Source organism: Sander lucioperca, chromosome 10, assembly GCF_008315115.2.
Source record: "Sander lucioperca isolate FBNREF2018 chromosome 10, SLUC_FBN_1.2, whole genome shotgun sequence".
In the NCBI taxonomy this organism is placed as follows: Eukaryota; Metazoa; Chordata; class Actinopteri; order Perciformes; family Percidae; genus Sander; species Sander lucioperca.
This window is the reverse complement of record NC_050182.1, coordinates 16,361,326-16,381,806: the sequence shown is the minus strand read 5'-3', so window position 1 is coordinate 16,381,806 and position 20,481 is coordinate 16,361,326. Positions and strand designations below refer to the sequence as shown.

The window sequence follows — 20,481 nt, the reverse complement described above, 5'->3', positions numbered from 1 at the left end:
ACCTCCTTTCTCTCCCTTTCCGTGTGTGTGTGTGTGTGTGTGTGTGTGTTTGTGTGTGTGTGTGTATGTGTGTCAGCATTCAGCACCTCAGTGGAGACAGGGTTTATTGGGGTAATGCATTTATCACTGCTGCAAGCCAGGGCCTCACCTCCTTCTTTGAGCCAGTGAGTAATGAAAATGGGATCAGTTCTGACAACACTCTGCAACGCACACACATACTCACACAAATGCACTCCTGCGCACGAAGACCGGAACGCATATTTATGCTTGTTGCAACAAAATGCTCAGATTTAAACACACAGGCTGATATACAACATCACCAATGCAACCTAAACCACCTAAAATAACCAGACCAGAAAGGAATTATTATGAGCACACAGTATCTCTCTCACATGACTTGGCCATTTCTAATAAAGATGGCCTTTTGTTTTTTTCTATTACATAATATGAATGATTATTTGCCTTTGATAAATCGAAGTAAAAGCAGTTGCTTTGTAGTTAATTGATTACTCTGAGCAGCTAATTAACAGTGTTGCTTTAATTACACAGAGATGAGAGGCACACAAGCTGCAAACCAATCAATGTTAAACTGTGAGGAAGAGAAATAGTTATGATATAGCCTAAATCTCAATAAAGGGGAATATTTAAATATGTTCTAAAATGCCCCTGAGTTACATTATTTTCTCACCAAGAAGTGTTTAATATTGTTTACTTTATCCTTTCTTTGAAGGAAAGAATATTATAACATTATAATATTGAAGCTATTAAGACCTAAAATTGGGGTTAGAAAGATGCTTAACATTTCAATATATTTAAAGTAATCCTCATTAAGTAAGGACTAAATGAAGGTGAGCAGAGAAAAGTTAAAAGCTGACTTGCTCTAAAAATATGGACCCCAATAAGATGCAACTTCCTTGTTTAAAACTACACCACAGTCATGAGCAGGTTTATCCACATATTCAGGGTTTTGATCAACTCAGTCATCCTGTAATTGTATAACATGGTTTCAATTTATATTGTAATATAGCAATTATTTTGGGAAATTTGATTCTGAAATTGTCTCTAGATAAAAGTGTCTGTCTTTTAGTTGGTTCAGTTAATTAATTCAATTCAATTCAATTTTATTTATAGTATCAAATCATAACAAGAGTTATCTCGAGACACTTTACAGACAGAGTAGGTCTAGACCACACTCTATAAAGCCCCAACAATTCCAATAGTTCCCCCAAGAGCAAGCATTAGCAGTGGCTATTGCGACAGTGGCGAGGAAAAACTCCCTTTTAGGAAGAAACCTCGGCAGACCCAGACTCTTGGTGGGCGGTGTCTGACGGTTGGGGTTATGACGGTACAGGATGTAGCGTGGCACAGCAGAGCATGGGTGGACGCGGTGGACGCAGCAGGACGTAGTCGGGCATTGCAGGGAATCGCAGAGCGTAGCAGGGTGTAGCAGGTCCATAGCCACAGCTGCACCCAAGACCCAGGTCTTGGTGTCGCCCTAATCCGAGGCGATGTTCTGGGTGAAGAAGAAACATAAGGACTCCGGGGAGTAAACTCCCCAGAGCTAGGTGAGTAACAAGCACTTCTGAGACATGATGTGCATAAAAGGAAACAAAAGAAAAGAGCGTGTCATAAGAAGGAACTTCCTCGGCAGTCTAAAATTATAACAGCATAACTAGGAGAGGCACTATATTATTGATTATACGATAGGTAAATCTGATGACTGTAAAGAGAAGCAGAGAAAAGCAGGGGTGCTGTGTCTGCAGCTATATACCCTGCCCCGCCGGTCTAGGCGTTCACTGCAACTCCTCACTCCCTAACTATAAGCTTTATCAAAGAGGAGAGTTTTCAGTTTAGTCTTAAATGTAGCGACGGTGTCTGCCCCCCGAACCCAGATTGGGAGCTGGTTCCACAGGAGAGGAGCCTGATAGCTGAAGGCTCTGCCTCCCATTCTACTTTTAGAGACTCTAGGAACCACAAGTAACTCTGCATTCTGGGAGCGTAGTGCTCTAGTGGGACAATAAGGTACTAAGAGGTCCTCAAGATATGAAGGAGCTTGACCATTTAGAGCTTTATAGGTCAGAAGAAGGATTTTAAATTCAATCCTGGATTTTACAGGAAGCCAATGGAGAGAAGCTAATACAGGAGAAATATGATCTCTTTTCTTAGTTCTTGTCAGAACACGCGCTGCAGCATTCTGGATCAGCTGGAGAGTCCTAACGGACTTATTTGAGCATCCTGATAATAAGGAATTACAGTAGTCCAGCCTGGAAGTAACGAATGCATGGACTAGTTTTTCTGCATCGTTTTGAGACAGGATGTTCCTAATTTTAGCAATGTTACGAAGGTGAAAAAAGGCTGTTCTAGAGGTGTGTTTTAGATGGGCGTTAAAGGATAGATCCTGATCAAAAATAACTCCTAGATTTCTGACAGTAGTACTTGAGGCCAGGGCAATGCCATCCAGAGTAATTATATCTTCGGCTAATGAGGTTCGTAGGGGTTTGGAGCCCAGGACAATAACTTTGTTTTGTTTGAGTTTAACATCAGGAAATTGTAGGCCATCCATGATTTTATATCTTTAATGCAAGCTTGAAGTTTAGCTAGCTGGCTGGTTTCGTCTGGCTTGATTGACAGATATAATTGGGTGTCATCCGCATAACAGTGAAAGTTAATTGAGTGTTTCCTAATAATATTGCCTAGAGGAAGCATATATAAGGAGAATAGAATTGGTCCAAGCACTGAGCCTTGAGGAACGCCATGGTTAATTTTAGCGTAATTGGAGGGTTTATTGTTAACATTAACAAATTGCGATCGATCAGAGAAGTAGGACTTAAACCAGTTTAGTGCGATTCCTTTAATGCCAACTAAATGTTCCAATCTCTGTAAGAGGATGGTATGGTCAATAGTATCGAATGCAGCACTAAGATCTAATAAGACAAGTACGGAGACAAGTCCTTTGTCTGATGCAGTTAGAAGATCGTTAGTGATTTTCACCAGTGCCGTCTCTGTGCTATGATGCTTTCTAAATCCTGACTGAAAGTCCTCAAATAAGCTATTGCTATGTAGAAAATCACATAACTGGTTAGCGACTACTTTCTCAAGGATCTTGGAGAGAAAGGGAAGGTTAGATATAGGTCTATAGTTGGCTAAGACCTCAGGATCGAGGGTGGGTTTTTTCAGTAGAGGTTTTATCACAGCTACTTTAAATGACTGCGGTACATAACCTGTCAATAAAGACATATTTATCATATCTAACAATGAAGTGTTAACCACGGGTAACGCTTCTTTAAGTAGCTTCGTTGGGATGGGGTCCAAGAGACAGGTAGATGGCTTAGCTGAAGAGACCTTTAGCATTAATTGTTGAGGGTTTATAGGATAAAAGCAATCTAAGTATATGTCAGGTCTAGTCGTTCTTTCTAGCAGTCTGTCAGTTAAAGGTGACCCATTAGAGGTTGGGGGAAAGAGGTGATGAATAGTATCTCTAATTGTTATAATTTTATCGTTAAAGAAACTCATGAAGTCATCACTACTCAGAGCTATAGGAATAGATGGCTCAGTAGAGCTGTGGCTATCTGTCAGCCTGGCTACAGTGCTGAAAAGAAACCTTGGGTTGTTCTTATTTTCTTCTATTAGTGATGAATAGTAGTCTGATCTGGCCTTTCTTAGGGTCTTCCTATAGGTTTTCAGACTGTCTTGCCAGTCTAAACGAGATTCTTCCAGTTTGGTGGAACGCCATTTACTTTCAAGTTTGCGCGAGATTTGCTTTAATTTACGAGTTTGGGAGTTATACCAAGGTGCTAGTTTCCTTTGCTTCATCGTCTTCTTTTTAAGGGGAGCAACAGAGTCTAAAGTCGTCCGTAGGCAGGCCGTAGCATCGTCTACGAAATGATCAATTTGAGAGGGACTAAAGTTTACATAAAGATCCTGTTATATTACGGCACGGTAATGAGTTTAGTGCTGTTGGAATATCTTCCTTAAATTTAGCTATAGCACTGTCAGATAGGCTTCTAGCGTAGAAGCTTTTATCTAATTTCGTATAATCGGGTAGTAAGAATTCGAAAGTTATTAAGAAGTGGTCTGATAATAAAGGATTTTGCGGGAATACTATTACGTCTTCAATTTTGATGCCATATGCCAGCACAAGGTCGAGGGTGTGGTTAAAACAGTGCGTGGCCTCATGCACACTCTGACTGAAACCAATTGAATCTAGTAGTGAGTTGAAAGCAGTACTAAGGCTATTGCTGTCAACGTCCACATGGATATTAAAATCACCTACAATAAGTACTTTGTCTGATTTTAGGACTACACATGATAAAAACTCTGAGAATTCCGATAAAAATTCACAATATGGACCTGGTGCTCGGTAGACAACAACAAATATAATTGGCTGTACTGTTTTCCATGTTGGATGCTGAAGGTTAAGAACGAGATTTTCAAAAGAGTTATAATTTAGTTTAGGTTTAGGATTAATTAACAGGTTAGAGTCAAATATGGCTGCAACTCCCCCTCCTCGGCCTGAGCCTCTAGGAATTTGAGTATTAATATGAGTGGGAGGAGTGGCTTCATTTAGACTGACATACTCTTCATGGCCCAGCCAGGTTTCAGTTAGACAGAATAGATCAATTTGATTATCGGATATCAATTCGTTTACTAGTATTGCTTTAGAAGACAGAGATCTGATATTTAGTAGACCGCATCTAATTTTCCTATCCTGTTCTATCATTGCAGTGGTAGTTGTAATTCCAATTAGGTTGTTAAGTATTGCCCCTTTTTTGGTTACCTGTGGCTGACGTGAACTGGATGCTAAATTGACTATGTTTGCAGTCAACTCCTTATTACTTAGGGGATTCAACACTTTGTATGGTCTATTGTTGATTATAACTGGAATAGTACTAGTATTACATTTTACCCTGCAGAAAACATTTTCAGATTCATTCACTTGTAAAGTGCCATTAGGATCAATACCTGGGGGGCATGAATCTGTGATATTTTCAACAGAATGTCAATACTTAACTTTCAGTGTGGTCGTTATGTTGTCAGATAGCAGCCTGGCTCCATGTCGGTTTGGGTGGAGACCATCATGTTTCAGCAGGCTGGGCCTCTCCCAGAACAAGTTGAAGTTGTCGACATAGGGAATGCCCAGGGAAGCGCAGTGGGGTTTCAGCCAGGTGTGGAGCCCGAACAGTCTGGACCATCTTTCAGCACCCTTTCTGTAGGTAGGTAGAGGCCCAGAAATGACGATCCGTTTTCCTGTGCCCATCAGGGTGGTGATGAGAGTGGTGAAGTCTTTTCGAAGTGCTGTCGACCGTCTCTCTCTGATGTCGTTTGTGCCCACATGCACGATGATGTTGTCGACCTTAGCGTGGCAGGCGAGGATGCTGGGAAGTTTGTGCTGGATGTCACGGACCTTGGCACCAGGGAAGCAGTAGACCTTGGACGGACCGCTAGGTGTAGGGGGAATGTAGAGGTCCCTGACCATGGAGCTTCCGATGACCAGCGTGGAAGTTGTTGGGTCTGAAGGGGGGCGCGCCAACTGTGTGGATGGGCCAGGATGAGCGCCGTGGGGACGTGGCAGAGAAGGGTTTCCGCAGAGCAGAGGGAACTCCTCATCGTTCATCAGAATGGTGTAGCGATTTTCTAGTCGTATAGGTTGGGCTGGGCCTGAGCGTTGTCCTGACCGCCTGCTGTGGTGCTTGCTTATACGCCATGGCTCAGGCTGGTGTGGAGTGGAGCTGGTCAGCAGAGCTGACTTGGTTCTCGGCAGAAGCCGAGGAGAGACGACAGGGACAGAGGTTGTATTAGTGCGTGGTGGGGTGAGAGTAGTGCAGGGCAGAGTGGAATCAAAACATCCGACATTAGTGTGTGTGTGAGGGGAACTTCCAATGATAATGGTGTCAAGGAACTGTTCATTCACCTTGATCTGGTGGAGAGTCGCTATTCTGGCTTCAAGTTCCACTATCTTCTGGCTGAACAGGAGGCACGAGTCGCAGCCAGGTGTACAGCTGAGGGGGGGCATCGTGTAGCTTGCTAGTTTAGCTAGTAGCAACGTTGACGGAGGCCCTCTCCAAAACCGATCCCTCTTCTTCTTCTTCACTTGCAGTTCACAAGTCAACACTTGCGGATGCTCCTGCTTGTGTTAGCAAGCTGTGGATACTCCGTTACTACTGAAGGTGCAAGTCTAAGTCAATGGATGGTCTTAATTAAAGTATCATGTTATTACTGCAGTACTGCAGACATTTCTGTAAATCTAGACACAACTAAAGATATTAAAAGGAATACTGTACATAAGCATACGTGGTATAGTTTCATGGTATAGTCCACTAAAGCTGTCTCTTAGCAAATGGCTAAATGACTTTCAAGCTAACTATCTATGGTAAAATTACCTTTGCATTCAAGGGAAAATCCAAAGACTTTGAAAAGATGTGGGAACTATTTAATCCAGGATTTCCTGAAAAATAGTCGAATTGAGGATTTTACAACAAAATAATCTTATTTATCTTAAAGTATAAAGTGACTTAAGTAAGTTTAGACTAATTGTCTATACATAGGGAAAAGTATATGAACATGTATCATGATATATATATAAATGAAAATATATAAATCAAGTCTAGTGTAGAAACAATACAAGTGTGCAGATATTCTTGAGTAGAGTTCAAATCTATTACATGTCATATTATAGTAATATATATATATATATATATATATATATATATATATATATATATATATATATATATATATATATATATATATATATATATATATATATACATACATACATACATACATATACACACACACACACACACTATACTATCAATATTTGAAATTTAACAACATCAACAACACAACTTGCTAGTTTTCTCTGGTGGACAAACGACACTGTGGTGACACAGTTTCTAATCTACATCAAATATAACTTTAGTTGTACTGCAATTTCTTATCAGCTGACACATACATAAATACCAATACCTGGGATCTCTTCTTGTGGACATCACTTCAGTGCTGACGGTACTTAAATATGCCTCGACTGCATTATTTTGCACCAGCAGTGACTGCTAAGAATGCAATTCTGCATAGTGTCTCTATAATATTATCAAGTTGGAAAGAAAATAAAAACAGTGTTGTTGGACTGCTTGTGCTACAATTGTAGCCTTAATTATTGACCCCAACCCAAACATAAATGCCCCCAAGCAATAATATGAATTACCTTTTCTTTTGTCCATGAATTATATCCAACTAAATTAATAATATAGCTACATTTCTAGTAAAATCAAACGATAACATGTCCAATTATTTCAGCCATGGTTTTCTAGGGAGAAAGAAAGCAGCTAAGGATCAAGTGTTAATGGCCAGGGGTGCCTGTCTAATCCCATTTAGTCTGGCAGTGTCGGGAGGGTGTGGGAGGTCTTCAGCAGTTTAAAACGATACCATCACCACAGGTATTCTAGCAAGGTTCTGATTGGCCTTGACAGAATAAAACATCGCCGCAGCAAACAACTCAAGCACCTCCCACTACAAACAAACTCAAGAGGACAAGGTCGGATCAGCAGTGACATTAAGTTTAATCTTAGAAACAAACTTCTCTTTAAACTGTACCCTTAAAAGCAGTGTATTGTAGCTGAGGAGAGCGTTGCTAATACACCAAGTGGTGCGTGGAGAGCCTAAGTCAAAGAACTGCTGACTAATGTGCCGAAATGGTTGGAAATACTCTGTGGTATTGCAGATGGCAGAGGTATTTGTTATTCATATGGCCCTCAAGGTGCATCCACAAGGCTTGCATGAAAGTGTGTGTCAGCACGCGCATGTGTGGATGTCTATGTGTGTATGCTTTTGTGTGTGTAGGTGTGTGTGTCTTGTGCTTCATCCACAGTGCTGAGGATGCCATTAATGCTTGCTGCTGATCGCCCTCCCACATTTAAATAACAATAGTGCAGTCAGAGAAAGCATCGGTGTGAATCCAACCCGCAAAACACCCAGGAGCTGCAGGCCCCACTCCCGCTGTGTGTGTGTGTGTGTGTGTGTGTGTGTGTGTGTGTGTGTGTGTGTGTGTGTGTGTGTGTGTGTGTGTGTGTGTGTGTGTGTGTGTGCGCGCGTGTGCGTGTGAGTTTAGGTGCCCTTGTGCTCAAACATCCACACACATTTGAGTCTGAGAAAAGATAGTAAGAGAGACAGGAAGGAGAGCGAGGAAGACAGCAAGAGAGGAAGGCAGGCTGCAGCAGTGTCTAAAATACACATAGTCACTGTGATGTGCAGATAGGTTGTATGATAAGAAACTGCAGGTCCATGGAGCTGCCGCATTAGCATGCACTGGTGCAGTGAGCTTACACAAATGCAAGATCAGAGACAATGTCAAGGAACCTAGGACCCACCATTATTTTAGTCCTAACTAAAGCACAAGAGCCAGCAATCCTACTATTTTCCAGTTTATAATTTAACCACAATAAAAAAAATCCCTGCATACATTATCTTTACCCGCTTATCCTTTGCAGGGCAGCAGGGGGACACCATTCCTGCTCACACTGGGCAATACAGATCTCCAGTCTATACACAACCAACCATCAACAATTACATTCACGCCTACTGAAAACCTAGAGCTGCCGCTTAACCTAAGCCACAGGTCTTTGAACTGTGGGAAGAAACTAGACCACCCACGCAGACACAGGGTTTTAATACCAGGTGGAAATGGGGTCTCTGATAACACACAACTCATACAGTAAGGCCTCAGCAAGGCCCCAGCCAGCTGGTGAAAGTAACATCTAATATAACTGAAAATAAACTATAATCCAAAATATATCCATAAAAAATTCAGACCTATGAGACCTATAAGTGCTGGTGCACATTCATAAACACCAACTTAGCAAGGCCTTTTTCACTGCAGATAATTTGACTTGTAGTAGTTGGAAAACCACAGGTGTTACTAATGACATTAACAATGGCTTCATTCTATTCAAGTGTCCCAGTAAGCCATGACAGTGAGCCAGGATGCACAACACTAAGACTCTGAAACTTCAGCAGCTAATCATTAGTGCTTGTCATACTGTGACGTGTCAAAACACAGGGGACTTCACTGACACCTGTTCTATACAGTCTATGCTGACACCGTATTCCATGGCAGTATTAGCAAACTGTCACAGTCCTACAAAGTGATATGCATGAAAACTGAATGATTAACTCAACAACAATGAAGACATGAAAAGTGTTAACCCTGAGGGTACTTACCAAATAGGCTATGCATCTTGTCGCCTCTTTAAAGATGAATTTGAAGTGGTGTTGATAACTTACTAGTCCACATGAGTAATGGATAATGTTGATAAGAACCTTGCCCTTGTAACTGTTCTTCTGTACTTCTTCTTCCACCAACCTAAAATTGTTTTTTTTGCCCAGGAATTAGCGCACTAAAATGAATTTGCTGTGCTACTAATAGCTAACGTTAGCCCAGATGCTGGACTTTCCTCCCTGATATCTAACGTTAGCTGTCAAAAACAAACGTTTAATAAAGTTGCCTCGGACCACAGTTAAAAATACAAACACACCGGAGGTAATGTAGTTAACTCCTCAACAATTCGAGAGCATTTACGTCCATTTCAGCCGTAAGTCTATGTAGCCAAAAACGTCTCACTTAACGCGGTGCAGGTGAAGTCCGTTCCCGTTAAACTAAGTAATGTGACAACCGTGTCCAATATGGCGCATAATTTTAGTCATTGCTTGTGATGAAGTGCAGCAACTAGTGGCTGGAAGGTAATTGGGTTTTCTCACATTCTTTCATCAGCTTTCCTGAAAAGTTAAAATTCTCCTGGTGATTTCCTGTCCACATATTCAATGCAAAAAAACATAATTTACCTACAATAGCCTACATCACTACTACTTTAGTAATCAACAAGACAATCCATTTGCCACTCTGTGGCACTCTGTCAAAACATAATGTAGGTAGAGACACATGTATTTTTGTTATTTAATTAAGGACTCAAATGGTAGCATATTGCATTATCAACAATACTTTTTTTCTAATACAGCATATAGGTTTGGCTGTCAATATGTAAGCACATGTAAAGAACTCTGGATGTTCGCACCCTCATCTTTTTTCACTTAATGTGTGACCCTAATGCTATAGGCCTACCTTACCATTACATTTACATAACATCTTAATTATGAACCTTGTTCTTTCTGACCTTTAGATTAGATGAACAGCAACTGCACCTCAGCCTCTATATGCATGATGCATCATGCTTTATATATAGCTGAGTCATTGTTTGTAATTTGTTTGGACTGGAAGGAAGGTGCATCTGATACAATAGATACTAAGTATACATGCAAGAGTATACTTTTTCTCTCTGTCTGTCTAGGATGTGCCATTGCATCCTGTAGTTTATGCAATGCATGTCCTAAAATCTAAAATGTTCTGACACTCAACTCACATTCTAATCTAACTGCTTTCTCTCTTTATAATCAGAGAAACCATTCTGCATCAGCATCTTTCCATCTACTTCTAATCTTCTTCCATCCATCTTTCACACATTCCTGGCCTACAAACACACATACACCCAAACAAACACAGGATACAGTCTCTCTCTTCTCAACTCTCTGTTACACTTTCTTAAAATGTTGGCTGTCACAGAACAGCTACTCACTGGCATGTACTGTACATACATTCAAACACACACACAGAAAAACACAAGCTAACATACTACCGGTATATTGTGCATTTGTGAGCATACTATGCACACAGTCTGACTGATCCCATTCAGATTATTTCAAGTAGATGTCACTGTGAAATAAAATATAATACAAATTATTAAATAAATAAAACAGACAAAAGCACATCAAATTATAAAATGTTCAGTTGTCCCTTTGAAGGCTGTCAGCAAATAAATTAAGAATACTTGAAAACTTTTCTCCACATGCATCTTCTTTTATTCCTCTTGTGATGTGCCACAAAGTGGTGCCTAACAGTCACAAGAGCACAACACACAAAGCAAGTATAGGAGAGAAGTAAAAACAGAAGGGAAGCAAAGTACAGTATAAGTGGGATGCCGTGGGTGTAGGGAGTTGTGAGAGACTTTTGGGAAAAAAGACAGAGACAAAAAGAGTGAGAGGCTGAGTCGAATAAGAACCAAAAGACAGCGTGCTGGTGTCTTGTGGTGCCATTTGAATACAGGGCAGCAGCAGCTGGAGTCTGTGTCGAACAGCTCTGCACTTCACACAGCATCACCATCAGGAGAGCATAGCTCTGGTAGTACTCTGCTGGAGTCTTATGCTGCTTCACACACTCCCACAGACCAGCCTGTGTTCAAGCATGAGTGTGTGTGTGTGTGTGTGTGTGTGTGTGTGTGTGTGTGTGTGTGTGCGTGCGTGCGTGCGCGTGTATGTGCATGTGCATGAATGTGGGAATGACTTGGAGATCCATGGTTCTCATTACTCAGCCACTGTAATGTGCTCGCCTTTCTAGCTCACCGTATTGGGGCTGGTGTTCTCACTGTTGGCTTACAGAAAAGGAAATGACCAACCTCACCTCTGTTCTGAATGCATTAGCACACATCACATTTTCAATCTGGGCCTCAGCACAGGTTCCCAGCAAATCTACTGAATAGTAACAGAGTGTATGTATGCATGCGTGTGTGTGTGCAAGAGAGAGAGGGGGGCTGTAGCAGAGTTTAAAAATGCCCATAGTCCTGTTCGGTGCTGATAAGTTCTGTTATGAGAAACTGCCAGGGCAGACAGTAGGGTCATTAGCATGACTGCCATATTGAGATGTAGAGAGGAAGGAAGTAGGGAATGGCAGAAGGAAGGAATGGAGGGAAGACAGAAATTTTACCCAAGTTTCCAAAGTTTTCTAAGGGAACTGTCGGTATGTCGGTACACGATCCGTTCTGCCTGCACGATCCGTTCTGCACATGCGCAAGATAATACTGTTTTACGTATCCATACGACCTGCACGATCTGTTCCACGCTAGCCTATGGCTAGCCTCCACCGGGAAGCTAACGTTAGTTTAGCTAACAGCTAATTCGGCTAACCGCTAGCTGACAGCTAGATTCAGTCTAAAATAACGTTAACTCAAACGTAATGGGAAAAGCAGGCTACAGCTAAATTAAGACTTCACAGTAATAACAATAAAGACAAGTATTGAGTGATTGTATTTTAAATGAGCACAAGTAAAGTAGAACTGACGTAACAGCTGTTATATATGTCAACGTTTATTTTCAAGTTTTATTTTGAGGGTCTTTTAAAGTTATTACATGCTGTCTCAGCTAGCAGTTAGCCGAATTAGCTGTTAGCTAAACTAACGTTAGCTTGGCTGTCGACCGGAAGCGTGGAACAGATCGTGCAGGCAGAACAGGCAGAACGGATCGTGTACCGACGGTACACGATCCGTTCTGCCTGCACGATCCGTTCTGCACATGCGCAAACAAATGTTCGCGCATGCGCGGTTGTACGAGGATTTACGACACTGCACGATCTGTTCCACGCTTCCGGTCGACAGCCAAGCTAACGTTAGTTTAGCTAACAGCTAATTCGGCTAACCGCTAGCTGATTGTAGCGGTCTGCCGTTAGCCTCCACAGGCAAGCTAACGTTAGTTTAGCTAACAGCTAATTCGGCTAACTGCTAGCTGAGACAGCATGTAATAACTTTAAAAGACCCTCAAAATAAAACTTGAAAATAAACGTTGACATATATAACAAACACCTAACATATATAACAGCTGTTACGTCAGTTCTACTTTACTTGTGCTCATTTAAAATACAATCACTCAATACTTAGTATAATACTCAATAATAGTCTTTATTGTTATTACTGTGAAGTCTTAATTTAGCCAAAGAATTTCTAATAAGGGAAGAAGTTCCACTCTCTCGTTACTTCCGGCTTCTGAACTGGTTGCAGTTCCACCAGAGTTCCACATAGGGGGTGCTCACAGGCCAGTGCAGAATGAATGGGACTCTATGGAGCTATACCCCTCAAAATCCACTTTTCTCAGGATATAATTTTTTGTCTAGTAATTTGAATGTTGCATTCGAAAGGGGAGGCTAAGAAAATACACACTGCTGGGATTTTTTTAAAGTGGCTTTTTTGTTCTAAAAAGCCTTTTAATATGTCAATGACGTCATACACATATACGGCCAGAGATTCTGCTTTACGGCAAGCTCTGAGTCGCTTCCTTTTTTCTCTCGAGGCATCGACAACACAGCTGACAGGTTAGACTCTCCCTGTCAATACACGTGCTAGAAAGAGGTTTGCTAATGTTTTAAAGACCACGCCGAAATATTCACTCTGACATTCTGGTTTTGCTTCGGATGCCGTCAAGCGGGATCTCCGATTGTAATCAGTCCTTCACTGTCACACAATCAGCATTCATTAGCAGAATGCTAGCGTGTTATGGGCAACAACGACTCAACCTGTAACAAATCGAAAGGGCATAAGTACTCGTTCATTCAACTTTCGACCTATAATCCATGTTGAACTTGCAAAAACTACAATCAAATCTGAGATTTCTCATCGACAATCAGGCGAAAGAGACAAATTTAGCCGTCTAGCTCCATAGGGTCCCATTCATTTTGCACTGGACCGTGATCACCCCCAGTGGAACTCTGGTGGAAACTGCAACCAAAGTAGGTACAATGGGGCTTAATAGGGAGTGGAACGGCTTTCCGTAGACCGGCTTTGATTTAGCTGTAGCCTGCTTTTCCCATTACGTTTGAGTTAACGTTATTTTATTAGACTGAATCTAGCTGTCAGCTAGCGGTTAGCCGAATTAGCTGTTAGTTAAACTAACGTTAGCTTCCCGGTGGAGGCTAGCCATAGGCTAGCGTGGAACAGATCGTGCAGGTCGTATCCTCGGTAAAACAGTATTATCTTGCGCATGTGCAGAACGGATCGTGCAGGCAGAACGGATCGTGTACCGACAGGAACAAGCAAGTATCCGGGTGTGATCCTCCGACCTTTCATTTTCTTTCTCAGCCACTTCCACACTTGTTGATTGGCCCTTACAGTCTACAACATCCACATATGTTCATCAACTTCCACCTCCGAGGTCCACTGATTCCCTGATGTGCATATAGGTCAACTTTTTTTCATTTTAGTATCTGTGTATGTTGCTTGTCCAGCAGTTGTGGAGCATTGGAGTAAATGTACTCAGGTACTGTACTTAAGTGTAATTTTGAGAAACTTGAACTTTACTTGAGTACTCCATCTCATTCCAGCAACTTTATACTTCCTCAACATTTTTTTCCACCTACATTAAGAATGTTTCCTGTTTCCAACTGATAATAAAGTGTAAATGTATCCAATATTCCCCCACAAAATCAAAGACTACAAAAACGTTTTTTAAATACAAATACATATTTGTGTAGCAGAACTTTTGCAGAAGTTTTTTTTTTATTCCTTAGATCAATCTTGATCTTTTGAAGGGACCTGAACCCTAGTTTTGAAAACCACTTGACCTAGTTACCATTAACTATTGACATATAAAGTAGTTAAAACTAGCTCCACTTGAGCCAATCACAAAACAGTAAAATGCTACCTAAGTATTTATACAACACTAACAATGTCATGTATAATAATATATCAGTCGCAGGGGCCTTTTCTGTATAACAAGTACTTTTAACTCTTGACATTTTGTATCGTTACTTTTACAATCTTTGTACGTGTTGTACCACTGCTGTCCAGTGGTCTCACACCTAATTGTATCAGATGTATTGAGTGTATTGCATTTAAAACATAAACCTTACCTTTTATGTTTAGGAGACCTGGGGATTATATGTGACCTGAGGATCCCTCTCTCTAATGTTCTGTTGCATTACAATCCCCCTCAGTCTCTCTGCACAAACCCACTCCATCGTCTTTAAATCCACTTCTGCCCAAAAATTCTCAGAGGCCTTTTTGACAGCTATTACAACACCAAGGAGCCTGTTCATTGTTTTAATAGCAGCTACTTTAGTATTCTATGTGCTGTTGTTGCTCCCTTTTGGAACAACAAATCAAGAAAAATAAAATTTGGATGGCTAAAGGACATGCCTGGGCTGTAAAGAGAAAACATAAAAAAGCCAAACATTATTGGAAAGGATAATAAAGTCTGCATGTCCTATAGTGTTGTCAAGGACATTTTGCTGAAATATCATGAGCTGGTTAAGGATGCATTCATTTTGAAATACCATTTCCTTTTCAGTGTTACTAACTCAGTTGTTGACCCCTCTTATACTCATTGAATAAAAGCCTCCTTTGAAAATGATCAAAAAAGTACAACACTACAGATTTCAGTCTCTGACAGGGACATATACAGTACAGACAGAAATTATGAATAATGAGAAATTAAAGGAAAACCCTGAATAAATGAGTAGAGAAACAACACATGCAAATGATGTTATGAATTAATGAGAATGACAATGATGTGAGTCAAATGCTGTGGCATTTCAAGCCACCAGATCTCAACCCCACTGAACACCTATGGGATGTGAAAGACAGCGCTCACCTCGTCAAAACACCAAATGAGGAATTATCTTTTAGAAAAATGGTGTTCATCTCTCCAGTAGAGTTCCAGAGACTTGTACAATCTATGACAAAGAGGACAGCTTTGTCCTCGCTGTATCCCTGTATCCTCACCTTATGACCCAGCAGCAGACAGTTATCGTGACAGAACAGTTATCGTGACAGAAATGCAAAGCTTGATTTGTTGAGTAAAATCATGATTAGTAAAATCGTTCGTGGTAAATGTCAGGTATTTATGTGACCATGATCCCTCTGTTAAAATACATTTTGGAGGAAATAAGATTTGAAAGACGTAAACTTTTTACAGTGGGGAAAAACAGTTACAGTTGCTCTCTTTCGTCTGAATAAAGCCCAAATATTTGGTTTGAGACAGGGCTCCTGTCATCCACTTCCTGCCTACGGTTTTACTGATGATCTGGTTTCAGTGCAGACCTTGGAAAAACCCAATGTATCCATGACCCATTGTCCAGCGGATCCAACGGCCTTAAGAGGGCAGTCGTCCGTTATTGTTAGTCATTCCCTTGAATCTGCAGTCAGTGCAAGTATTTATCCATTACCTATAGCTCTCTAACCACCATTAGTTTTTCTTCCAGTTTTAAAAAGTTCGTCCTTAATCTTTTCTTCAGGTGGTGTTCACAGCAAACTACAGGCCTGGCTCCAAACTGGCTTAGAGTAATTGAACAAAGTTTTATTAAAATTTGCACATGTCCAATTAACACCACTGGACTCTGTGACAGGTGACCTCTGTAAAAGTGAGGATTTTATTGGCCTGCTTTTTTGTCAATCTTAAAAATCCTTATTGAAGCCTTTAATGTGTGTGTTGTTGTAAAAGTTAGCTCATTAGTCTTGATCTAAGAAAGCAAGCAGAATTTATACGGCCGCTAAAAAGAAAAAAATTAAAATATTGCTGCTTGTGTCATGTGGGGAACCATTAGAAGTAGGACAGATTGACCTGTTTCGAGCACCATAAAAACTAGGACTTAAAACTTAACTCAAAACTCGAGCCTCTCAAACCGAACCGAACACGGGTACAACAGCAAGACACATCGTCATTACAACGTCACAACTGTCTGGTTTGTTCTCTAACACTAATGAGCAAGTGAGAGAGAGAGTATCCTGATTAGTCTGGCAGCATCAGTGTCAGACACTCAGCGGGGCATCCACAGCTAGTGTTTGTGTGTGTGTGTGTGTGTGTGTGTGTGTGTGTGTGTGTGTGTGCGTGCGTGCGTGTGTGTGTGTGTGTGCATGCGTGTTTTATGTGCATACTCAAGCATTTGTATGGCTGCCAGTCTTTGCTCTCTCCTTTTTTTTCTTGCCACTCCTCGCTTTCTCACTTTCTTCATATTTCCTCTCTCGTTCTCTAAGCTCCAAAAACTCTGATCCCTGCATTCGCTCAGTCTGGCAAATGACTGCAGGGGCTGACAATCCACTGTCAGCATGCACCGCCACAGTCAATAACGCTGTCCCATGTCACCGCACTACACTGGCTAAAGCTCACATTTCTTATCCCTCCCAAAAAACTGCTGCTTAACAGCCCTTCTCTGCCTTTGCCAATCCTGCTAAACGCATTGCCATATCCCCCTCATATCCCCCCTCCAAAACCCCACCCTGAGACGTTTTTGGTTGTCCAAATGACCAGAACATCCTTGGGTGTAGTGAATGCTGCTGCATATTTTAAGGTCTAGAGTAGCACCCAGGGAAATTTGGGACCAAATGTGATGTGCTTTTCACGATGCCCCTGAATTCTAAGCAAGTGATGGGTGACTGATCTAGCTGCCTTACTGTAACAAGACAGGGTCATGTAGGCTATACTCAAGTACACACTCCAATTGCATACGCGCATATACACGCATGTATGCATGCAGGGGGTGCAGAGGAGCTCAGACAAGTGTTACCAAAAAATTGTAGTCTCCATGATAATCCACTTCTCCTCTATCGTGTTCCATTAACCTCACAGTGTACACACACGTTCCCTCTCTTAGCCCACACACACACACACACACACACACACACACACACACACACACACACACACACACAGTTCCTGCAAGAAGCTTCCTTCCTCAGCCTAAACAACCCACCGATGCTCCACTCTTCCACTAAACTACAGGAGAGTTTCACAGAAACACAGCGAATACTAATGTCTGCAACCTGCGCACAACTACAGGATACCTGTTTCCCCGTCCCACACCTGGGGTCAGTGACGTCACCGACACATTTCATTATTATTATATTTTACACACACACACACACACACACACACACACACACACACAGTCATGCACGTCTGTCAGTGTCAGGGCCTGTGTCGTCCAGCTCCATTGTATCTGCATGAGGCTGAGATAATGGCATCTGTCGCTGCTCCTTTTGTCAGCCCTGTCCCCGGCCCCTGCTCACTGCTGGTCCCCATTAGCTGGCTGCTGGCCCGCTGGCCTCTCTGCTCCACGCTCTGCTGCCTGACCGAGAAAATACAGGAGACGCCTGTCCCTTCCTTTAACTCCCACTTTCACTATCCTTCCTCTTTTCTGTCCCTCTCCAACAGATTAAGGGTAGTCAATGAGTTGGGTAAACTGGAAAAGAAATTAAAAAGGAGAATATCTAATGGCAGGTGTGTTTTGGTTTCATATTACTTCATATTAGACTCAATTGCAACAGAAGCCTCAAACTAAGTTTTCAATCAGTGCAACAGCTATATGGTGACATGTCGAAAGATTTTTTTGAAAAATGGGATATTCTAGGCTAAATCATTTAGCCTCAACGTCCCTTGAAATACACAATGTTTAGGCTTGAGTGTTTTCCAACACAGGTTTTTAAACGTTGAAAATGAATCAACCATATAGAGCTGCAGCAAACAGTTATTTTCATTATCGATTAATCTGGCAATTGTTTTTTTCAATTAATCGATCAATCATTTGGCTTGACACAAGGGAATGTTTGGTATTTATGCTTGAAAAATAAACGTTTAATTCATATTCATAACAACAATCATAATTTTCTTTTTAAAACAAAGTCATTTATAACAAGAGAAGAGTAGTAAAAAGAAATATGTCGCAGAAATTCCCTATATTCCAGATGGAAATAGAAACGCATCAAACATCATCAAAAACACAAAGAGGTTTGGCACATATTATCTTATTATTTATGTTTTTTACTTTTAAGGCTGTACAAATTCCTACAAAGTCAACAGCTAAATCTGAATGTCTGCACTGTTACTGTATTATCTGCTATTATGTAAGTTATATCTTTACCCATGGGCATATTACTGGGTATTTGTGTTTACGATTTAAAAGTTACTTTGTACGCTAAATATCACACCAGCAGACTTATAATCAAAATATGTTTTCATTGCATTATGTCCCTTTCATGAACAACTGGAAACTTAATAATTTATCATTTTGTCAAGAAGTGAACAAGCACTGTCAAAAACATCATTACCTTTTTAGAGACATGCTGTTGAGAGCTCTCTAAACTGTCCATCTCAGCAACAACTTCCCTTGTCCATGCTACATAATCACACTCACTGAAGCTGCATTACTTCACAATAGAACAAATGAAGCCTGTATTACATTCATCACCTATCTTAGATGTCTCACTTAGTCTCATCATTTTCCCCTCGTCTCTCATAAGCATGGCTAATAAAATGTAAAGATGGGAGATAAGACATAGCTGACTGAGTTTTATTAAGAACCTTACGGCAATATCATTGCAGTAATGATACTAAGATATCTAAGATGAAGGGCGGACCGGCGTGCCAAAATGAGCATGACATCACAGGCAAAAGTATGTTCTGCTGGCTTTATTTCATTATTGGTTAAGCTTCCTTATTAGGGACAGGGGGCGAAGCAACGCTGCCTTTGATAAAGCAAGGCAATTTCAGCAGCTTCTACGGTGCCAAATTACAGTTGTACATCATGCAGCTCCCTCTCTCTACTGCTTCCTCAACTTCTCCTCAGTCTTCCTTTACTCTGGCTCTCTCGATCTGTATGTGATGCTGATCTCCATGTTGCCTGCACTGTGAAGCAGAAAGGCTGAGAGAAGAGTGAGGGACAACAGCTGAAACAGCAGACAACAGCCCCATCTAGAGATTGTATCATGTCACTGTATTGAGTAGATATGATGTGCACTAAAAATCAATGGAGTTGAGGTATGTTTTTTACCAATTTCATGATTCAAATTTTGACTCAACTCATGTTGGACATTTTGACTTGTCTAATGAGTTTTTTGTTTTGTTTTTTACTTTCAATTCAGCGAGGGGTGTTGATGTTATTTTATTACAGCCATCAAGTAAACACTTTCATTAAGAATGAACACACTTATGGGACAATGGTAAAATAAAAATCTAACCACATTAGTTAGTCTAGATTATATAGACACTGCCATATGTAAGCTTTTGCGTTATGAGACACACACTTTTCACACTTTAGTTTTCAATTAAATTCAATTCAATTTTATTTATAGTATCAAATCATAACAAGAGTTATCTCAAGACACTTTACAGATAGAGTAGGTCTAGACCACACTCTATAATTTACAAAGCCCCAACAATTCTAGTAATTCCCCCAAGAGCAAGCATTTAGTGCGACAGTGGCGAGGAAGAACTCCCTTTTAGGAAGAAACCTCAGACAGACCCAGGCTCTTGGTAGGCGGTGTCTGACGGTGCCGGTTGGGGATGTGATGAATAGTGGCAATAATAGTCACAATAAAGATAATGGAACTATGACTAGAAATAGTAGTTGTAGTAGTTCATGGCATGGCATGGTTTAACAGGGCATAGCACGGCGTGCAGCAGGACCACGGCGACAGCCGCAACCATGATTTTGGTTACACCTTAATCCAGGGAAATATGCTAGGCGAAAAAAAAAAACATAAGGACTCCGGGGAATAAGCTCCCCAGAGCTAGGTTAGTAACAAGCATTTCTGGGACAAGGATGCACACAAATGGAAAGAGAGAGGAGAGAGCAGCTCAGTGTGTCAAAGGAAGGAAGGAAGTCCCCCGGCAGTC

At 41.1% G+C, this 20,481-nt stretch overlaps 2 long non-coding RNA genes across 2 annotated transcripts in view; one reads left to right on the top strand and one right to left on the bottom strand.

The window, feature by feature from the left end:
- Window positions 1-9,812, bottom strand: part of LOC116060937 — a 198,029-nt gene extending 188,217 nt beyond the window's left edge. The window contains exon 1 of the long non-coding RNA XR_004107625.2: window positions 9,534-9,812. This is a non-coding gene — a long non-coding RNA (uncharacterized LOC116060937). The remainder of the gene's footprint in view (window positions 1-9,533) is intronic.
- LOC118496074 lies at window positions 1,390-20,332 on the top strand. The gene is made up of 2 exons (XR_004898551.1): window positions 1,390-1,450; window positions 20,247-20,332. It is a non-coding gene; the product is annotated as an uncharacterized LOC118496074 (long non-coding RNA).
- Window positions 20,333-20,481: the final 149 nt, after the last annotated feature.